The sequence below is a fragment of the Mastomys coucha genome, unplaced genomic scaffold, assembly GCF_008632895.1.
Source record: "Mastomys coucha isolate ucsf_1 unplaced genomic scaffold, UCSF_Mcou_1 pScaffold21, whole genome shotgun sequence".
Lineage (NCBI taxonomy): Eukaryota > Metazoa > Chordata > Mammalia > Rodentia > Muridae > Mastomys > Mastomys coucha.
The window spans coordinates 29290341-29298718 of record NW_022196904.1 but is presented as its reverse complement, the minus strand read 5'-3'; the positions used below and the strand labels follow the sequence as shown (position 1 = coordinate 29298718).

General features: G+C 50.3%; 1 long non-coding RNA gene across 1 annotated transcript; it reads right to left on the bottom strand.

Moving 5' to 3' along the window:
• Positions 1–7382: 7382 nt before the first annotated feature.
• On the bottom strand, positions 7383–8177 carry LOC116100476. The gene is made up of 2 exons (XR_004122597.1): positions 7915–8177; positions 7383–7582 (listed from the first exon to the last, which is right to left on the bottom strand). It is a non-coding gene; the product is annotated as an uncharacterized LOC116100476 (long non-coding RNA).
• Between the last annotated feature and the right edge of the window lie 201 nt (positions 8178–8378).

The window sequence follows — 8378 nt, the reverse complement described above, 5'->3', positions numbered from 1 at the left end:
AAAAGAAAAAAAGAAAAAAGAAAAAGAAAAGAAAAAAGAAAACAGGAGGGGCTTGCCTGACCCATATCTCTATTCTTAATTACTAAGGAAATATCTGCTGGGATTTTTTTTGTTGGTTCATCTTTTTCAGGACAGGTTTCTCTGTGTAGACCATGCTGGCCTTTAACTCACAGAGGTATGCCTGCCCCTGCATGCCTAGTGCTGGGATTGTAGACATGTGTCACCATGCCTGGCTTGCTGGTTTCCTACAGACTGTTTCATTCTATTGTATCACATCTAAGTGGTTTAAAATATGCATAGAGGCATAGATGGAGGCCCATCTACTTAGAAGAGAGGCAGGATACCTTAAGCTCAGGTATTCAAGGCCATTTAGGCACTAAGACTCTGTCTCAATAGATACAATAAAAGTGAATATGCCAGTATATACATACCCCCTCATTTGCTCCCTTTTGTTTTTCCTTTTTAGTGATCATAAGCCAGTTAATTATTTGCCCATATCAGGGGACTAGCACAAAATAGGTGCTCATTAAAAACTTGTTTCCAAAAGGATGTCAAGGTTTCTCTGTGTAGCTCTGGCTGTCCTGGAACTCACTCTATAGACCAGGCTGGCCTCGAACTCAGAAATCCGACTCTGCCTCCCAAGTGCTGGGATTAAAGGCGTGTGCCACCACTGCCCAGCAGATGGTTGAATTCTTATACCTTAGATTGTCTTCTTCTATGAAAAGCAAGACATGAACAGAATGGAAGGAACCAAGCTGAGACCGTGGTTCTAGCTCTTTTTAGTTGAGCAAAGCAGCCACTCCTCAATGACCCCAGTTCCAGGAAGGGCCACAAAGGTTGGATGAGATGCAGGAGCCCAGTGTGCACTTCAATATCTGACAGACAGCTCATGTGCTTTGTGGTAGAGAGATGTTGAACTATCCAAAGTTAGTATATGTCAGCACTCACAGAGCCATCCAGAAAGTTCTGTATTGCCGGGCAGTGGTGGCGCATGCCTTTAATCCCAGCACTTGGGAGGTAGAGGCAGGTGGATCTCTGAGTTCGAGGCCAGCCTGGTCTGCAGAGTGAGTTCCAGGACAGCCAGGGCTACACAGAGAAACCCTGTCTTGAAAAAACCCAAAAAAACCAAAACAAAACAGAAAGTTTTGTATTACTCTAAGTACTTACCCAAGCAGCCTTCTGATGTTGATTCTCTCAAGTCCTGCATTCAGTGTTGCTCTTCCAGACTGTTCAGAGCAGTACAGGTGGGTGTTCCCCTGGGTCAGAGTTGCTAAGGGGTTTTTCAATCACCTTTTAACTATTTGCAACCACAGGAAGACTGCAATTTCAAGACCAACACATGCTACAGAACTCGAAAATGTAAAAAATGAGAGTTGGCATTCAGACATGGCTTCCTACCTCCGGGCAGCCCTGAAAGTACTGTGCCTGGGTACCAGTATCTCTCCAGATGCCTCAGGTCCAGTGCTGCTGACCTTCACATATACCATACATGTCTTCTTAGAACAGACAAGTTTTGCTGATATCATGGCTCTCAAAACAAACAAACAAAAACAAAATCCCACATCTGATGGAGTGCCACTCACCTGGAACCCAGCACCTAGGAGATCTTCATGAGTTTAAGGAAGATAATGAGGCTTTGCCTTCAGAAATTAATTTGTTTTCAAAATGAAAACAGTAGAAGGGGAAGACAGAGAGAAAGAAAGAAAGAAAGAAAGAAAGAAAGAAAGAAAGAGAGAAAGGGAGGGAGGGAGGGAAGAAGGGAGGGAGAGAGAGAAAGAGAAGGGGAGAGAGAGGGAGAGAGAGAGAAAGAAAGGGAGGAAGGAAGGAAGGAAGAAAGAAAGAGAAAAAAGAAACAAAGGCAGGAAGGAGGGGTGGGGTGAAACCGGCTGAAGAGCACTGGCTCTCTTGCAGAGGACCTGGGTTCAACTCTCAGTGCCCACATAGTGGCTCACATCTGAAACTCCAGTTTCAGGGGATCTGATGCCCTCTTCTGGTTTCTGTTGTCATTAGGCACATGTGGTACCCATACATTCAAGCAAACTTCCATATACATAAAAATGTAAATGTTTTTAAAGAAAAGGAAGTAAATTTTTTTTTCCCAGAACTGCACATATTTAACCACTACTAACATTAATACAAATGTCTTGGAGTCCAAGCTGCCTGGGATCCCAACACTGGGTGAAGCAGAGGTAGGGAGACTTAAATTCAAGGACAGTATGAATTACATAAAGAAAGCTTACACACACACACACACAGAGAGAGAGAGAAAGAGAGAGAGACAGAGAGAGAGAGACCGAGAGACAGAGAGACAGAGACAGAGACTGAGAGACAGAGACCGAGAGACAGAGAGACAGAGACAGAGAGAAACAGACATTTTCTTCTACCTGCTTTCAAAAACATCTGAGCCTGCAAGGCTCTACTGTCATTTGGCTTGACTGTTTGACAACTCTGAACCTCAGTTTCTCCAGAGGCTCGGCATGTTCTTGTACAATAGCCAGGGCAGAAGTTCAGAGTCGGCACTAAAGGCTTGATTTTTGTTTCCTGTGGGATCTCTTCCAGATGGTGATGAAGACTAGTTTGAGGCATTTGGGGGTTACAATCACTCTTCAAGGAACTCCTCTGCTTCCTCTCATGCAAAGGTAGTTTCATTTCTCTAGAGGTCAGGGTGTGTGTGGGTGAGGCCCATGGCAAGGCATAGAGCAGAAGTCTCCCTGGCAAGCCGTTGGGCTCCACCTTCCCCTAGCCTTCTTGGTCTGCTTGAGATCTTGGAAGTATCTTTGACCCTCAGCTTATCTAAAGCATGTCAAGACATGTGAAGCAGGTGGGATTCTGCAGCTGTTCCCTAAAATGATGTCCTATGCAGAAAGGCTGATGCTTAATACCTCTGGCTGCTCTGATTGGCGGCCATGTGAAAAAATCCTAAGTGGAGAGGCTCTTGACCCAGGCTTTGTTCTATCTGGACTGGACCCTGTACTACACTGCAGGAAAATGCTTCCCCCTCCCCAACTCCCACCTTGGCTTCTTCCTCATTCAGTCTCATTATGAAAGACCAAATGTATCTGAGAAGAGGAGCTTACAGGGTTAGGGATGAGGTGTGGCATCAGAGACTTGCTTTTAGATCCCAGAGTGACTGACTCCCTGAGAAGGGTGCACTTCAACATGGTCCAAAGCAGCTGGAAGAGCACCCCATCTTCAGGATGAGACAGATGCAGGCATCAAGAAGGATTCATGCAAGTGCAAAAGAAGGGTGGGTAGGGCTTACCAATTATATTTCTTTTATGCTCCTATCAATGGTACTTCAGTCACCTACTGTGAACATGCCCAGTTGATGCTAGTAATTTGTTTTTGTTTTGATTGGGAAAAAAGTCTGTCTGCCCAGCTAGTCAGCACCATGTGAGCCCAGAGCCAGTGAGGCCCTGGAAGCTCTTAACTACACATTCACCCTGCCATGATTGTGCCCGAGGAGTGAAGGCAGCAGTCTTGCATGACCTTAACCTCCTCCTCCTCCATCTTGCTCTTCTGTAATCCCATGTGGAGGTGCTCAGGGATCTACCCTGGCCTCCTGGAACAACTGCAGAGTCAGTCTCTCTCTCTCTCTCTCCCTCCCTCCCTCCCTTTCTCTCTCTCTCTCTCTCTCTCTCTCTCTCTCTCTCTCTCTCTCTCTCTCTCTCTCTCTCTCTCTCTCTCTCTCTCTCTCTCTCTTTCTCTCTCTCTCTCTCTCTCTCTCTGTGTGTGTGTGTGTGTGTGTGAAAATATCATTCAGGGCTGGAGATCTTTGTGAGCCTCTAATCCTATTCCTCATTAAAGGACTTTATGTAGACCAGGCTGTCCTTGAACTCACAGCAGTCTGCTTGCCTCTGCTTGCCTCTGCTTGCCTCTGCTTCCGGAGAGCTAGAATTAAAGGCATGGGTCACCACACTTGGCAAGGGCTCCTTATTAAAGAAGAGGGAAAGGTAAGCAAGAGGAAGGGGAGGACAAGGAGGGAAGCAGAAGAGGACAGGGAGGGGGTGAGAAATCAAAAGGAAGGAGAAGGGGGGGGGGAGAGACCATGCTAATTCTCTTGGTCTTTGCGGTTATTACATTGAATTTGTTTATTACATTGCCGTTTCACCCCAGCCTCCAGACTGAGTTGTCAGGAACATCATGGAAGACTTTCTAAACTTGCCTGTGATTCTCTCCCTTTCTTGCTGAGCAAAGCCCTATGAGGGAGTGGCTGGCCATCCAGGGCATCGAGGAGACCTCAGGGGGCATCCATCCAGTATCCATAAGTGACTCTTCTTAAGTGAATGTAAATTTCATCGGCATAGGGTGGGGCTGGGGCTGGGGTACAGACGTCAGGCAGTAGGCCGCCATTAAATTAGGGCCCTGCTGAGTCTGATGAAATAGCCTGTAATCCTAGGTACTCAGGAGGCTGCGGCAGGAAGATTCAAAGTTCAAGGACAGCCCGGGTAGCTTAGTGAGTCTCAAAATAAAAAGTGAAAAGACGGGGGGATTATAACTCAGTAGACTGCACTTGCCTAGCATGCATGAGGTCCTTGGTTCAATTCCTCTTTTTTTTTTAAGATTTATTTATTTATTTTATGTATATGAGTACAGTGTAGTTGTCTTCAGACACACCAGAAGAGGGTGTCAGATCACATTGCAGATGGTTGTGAGCTACCAAGTAGTTGCTGGGAATTGAACTCTGGTCCTTTGGAAAAACAGTCAGTGCTCTTAACCGCTGAGCCATCTCTCCAGCCCTGTTCAATTCCTTGTAGCACAAAAAAAGGGAAAGAGGGACAGAAGGAGGGGGAAAGCAAGAGCATAGGGGTCCAACAAGTCCAAGTCCGCAGCAGCAAATTCTTGATGCATTGTTGGGAAGGGCCATGGTGCTAGTGTGGGCATCAGAATGTTCCTATTCCATCCCTGCCACTGCCGCCCTGTTCCCTACCCAGGCCTTCTGAGCTTTGCTGAGAGGCCTGTGGCTGCAGTAGCTGCTGGGCTGGTGGAAGGCCCCACGTGCACAGCTGCTGGACCCTGGCATGTGCTGATGCTATTAAAAAAAAAAATACCAGCACTGCTATCCCAGCTCCTGGAGAAAGTCTCTGCATGACAGCCTGCGAAGTAAGCCTGTATTTGAATTTCATCTGCAACCCCGTTGCCTCCAGACAAGCTCAAACCTGCACAGATGGCCCCTCGCACCAAAAAGTAAAAATAACAAAAAGCTGGCGATTCTGAGCCTCTCTTTTTCTCTGGGCAGATGTGCAGCAGCACATTTTGGGAGGCGCACCGTCTGTATCTCCACGCTGCATCCTCTCCCCTCCTGTGTGTTCACACTTCCCACCCTCTGGCTTGCTGGTGGGTAGCAGCTGTGGCCCTTTGGATGCGCTTGTACAAGTGCCCAGAGTGAGCTTTTGTATGAGACTCAGGATCTAGAGGGGGAGAGTTAAGAGTTGAAAACACCCTCATCTGTTTCCCACTACCCAAGGTCGGTCATTCTGGTCATTCTATCTATGAGAGGGCTCAAGGGAGAGCAGAATGGGTAGAGCAGGTTAGGAGACCAACAGAAGTAGAGAAGGAACGGCCATGTAAGACTAGTGCACAAGAGCAGGGGCCTAACACCAAGTCCCAGCTGCCCACGGGAGATCAATGGCTCTTTCACTTTTCTTTAGCTGAGGACAAAGATTCTAAGCCCTAAGGTTATAGTTTATGGACCGAGAGCTAGACAACAGTCCAGAGAGCACTCTCTCAAGGTTGCCATGGGTCAAGAGATGGGCAAAAGTCAGAGCAGGCAAAAGCCTGGCCCTAAACACCATGAGAGATATGTAGACAGACTGAAGTCTGGAGGGCCATGTGACCTGAAGCCCCAAATTTCATTCAGAAGTGGTAGCTAAGGTCTTCGGTCCCCTAAAAAGTCAGAGGAGATAAAATTAAAGAGTAACAACTGTCAGAAGGAGAAATAAGAAATTTATGAATCTAGAGAAATAGCTAAGCCACAACTCTATCTAGATTCAGGAAGGGCTCCATCTCGGTGTTGAGAGGCATCTGTCTTGCCCAGCTTGGCTTTGTTCTGTGCCGACTTCATTCTCCCCTTGCTGTTTTCCAGTATCTTTTAGGTTGACATTCCTGCCGGCCAGAGAACTTCCTTCTCAGAGTATCTAGCTGAATGAATGGTCCCTAATCACTGTGGCCAAGGAATGCAGAGCTGGGGCAGGACAGGCATGTGGCATGAATCAGTCCCTGGGGCAGAACTAGAGTCAGCCATCAGAACTACCTGACTCCACAGAACTGGGTTGGAGAGTTGAAGGGAGGGAGGGGGCCGCTGTCAGTGCTCTGGCAAAAGCAGCAGATACAGAAATAGCACAGAACCTGGTTAAGGCCTGAACAGAAACAGAGGTGAGCTTGTGAACAGCTGCATCCTGCATTTCACAGCAGGACTCTTGCTGTGCCTGGGAAGCCAAGGTCAACCATTCCCCAGAAGTTGCTAACTCCACTATGCAGTTTCAGTGACTGGCCTGGGGAAGCCTGTTTACCCCTTAGCCTCAGGGTTGGGCACGGTTAATTCTTCCTTTCCACTATGTCCTAGGGTTTCCAGTGTTTTGGTTTCCATATATGTCTTCCTCAAGTTAACTCAGAGGAGTCAGCCCGAAGGAGGGTCTTCCCCAGCCAAATCTCCAGATTCTCTACAGATAGCCTTTGTGCACCACGGAGCAACCCACATGGAGTGAGCCCAAAACCCCGTGGTTGTTCTGGGAGGCACAGGGACAACACTCGTGGCTGAATGTGTAAGGACGCTAGTTAGAAGGCATGGGAAGATAAAGACAAAAGCATGGGACAGATTGAGGCTGGCATATTGGTAAATAAATCTGGAGAAACTGAAAAAAAAACAAAACGGAGGTTCTGTAATTTGCCCAAGGTCAGACACTGAGCCTGGCTTTTGAGCCTATTGCTACACTGAGCTGCCTCTGAGCCTTGGGCAGATTAATGGAATGTCCTACTAACAAGCTCCTGAACCCTCAAACCCAATATTGGGAGGGGCCCAGGTATGGGTTTTCAGGGCCGCAGGATCTAGCCGCCTAAGCCTGAAGGGGGCGCGCATTCCTCCCTGGGACTCCTAGCAGCTCAGCCTTTCTGCCTGGAGCACGCTTCCTACCAGTCCCCCCTTTTAGGCCTCCTCAGGCCCGCCAGTCCGGGATGACAGCTTGCCTGGGCCCCTCGCCTGGACTGCGCCTTGTACGGCGCCTCCCCCCCGCCCCCGGTCACGCGGCACCGATGGGAGAGGAGGAGGACGAGGAGGAAAGGAAAGGAGGCCCTTTGGGGCAGAAGGGTAGGAACCCGCTGCATTGGGCGTCGCCTCGGAAAGGGGCTCTGGGCGGCTCGGGGAGAAGAAAGGGGCGAAGAAATGGAGGAGGAGCTGTTTAAGGAGCAGTGATGCAGGGTCAGGTGTCCGGACCCCACCGCAGTGTCCTCGCCACACCCAGACGGAAACCATAGTCGAACTGCGCCCGCCTCTAGACTGCTGGCTGGGGAAGCAGGCACCTCTGTCACCTCTTTGTGCACGGAGCAAACGACCTCGCCATGCTGGCCGGACCAAATGCAGCCCCTAGGGCAAGGGCAGAACGCAGGAGTCGGACCCCAGAACCTCTTGCCACGCAAGCCACAAAGCAAGGTCCAGGGGCCCAGCTGCCCAGGGCAGATCTTGGTGGCGCCACTTTCCAGCCACTTGGCTTGGAGAAAGTTTCTTTACCTCATCTGCGAAATGGGAGAGCGCGCACGTGGTGGGGTTATTAGGTAGGGTGGTTCCGTCCCCTAGGGCTGGGCCTGCCTCGGTCAAAGCTGTCACCAAATGCAGCGGGATAAAGGAACTGAAATTCGGGACAGAACCAGGCCGCCCGCGTCCCGCGCCGCCCAAGACCTCCATGCGCGCGCGCACACCTTACCGCACTCCTTCCGCGGAACCCTCGGCCCCGCCCTTCTGGCTCAGGCTGAGCTCCACGTGCGGCGTGTTTACCCACGTGACTTCAGAGCCCGCCCCCCCACAGCCTCCGCCTCCGATCCAGCCCCGCCCCTGTCCCCGCCCCACATCCTCTGCGGCTGCGTGGCATCGAGCTCCTGAGAAGCGCCTCTGTAACGGAGCAAAGCGTGGGTGGATCACTGGATAGGCGGGGCTTTGAGCCTCCTCGTGGCGACCTCGCGCACCGCCTCGGGGTGGGACTGGACGGGCAAGGGCGGGGCCAAGCGTGAGCACAGGCTCGAGGGAGGGCGTCGCGTGGGCGGGGCTGAAGAGAGCTGGGCGGGGCGCCGAAGTCCGGCGCATGCGCAGCACACCAACGCTGTACCGCTTTCAGACCTGCTTTCGCCACGTTCCTAGTCCAGCCCTGAGTAGGCTGAACCAGGTA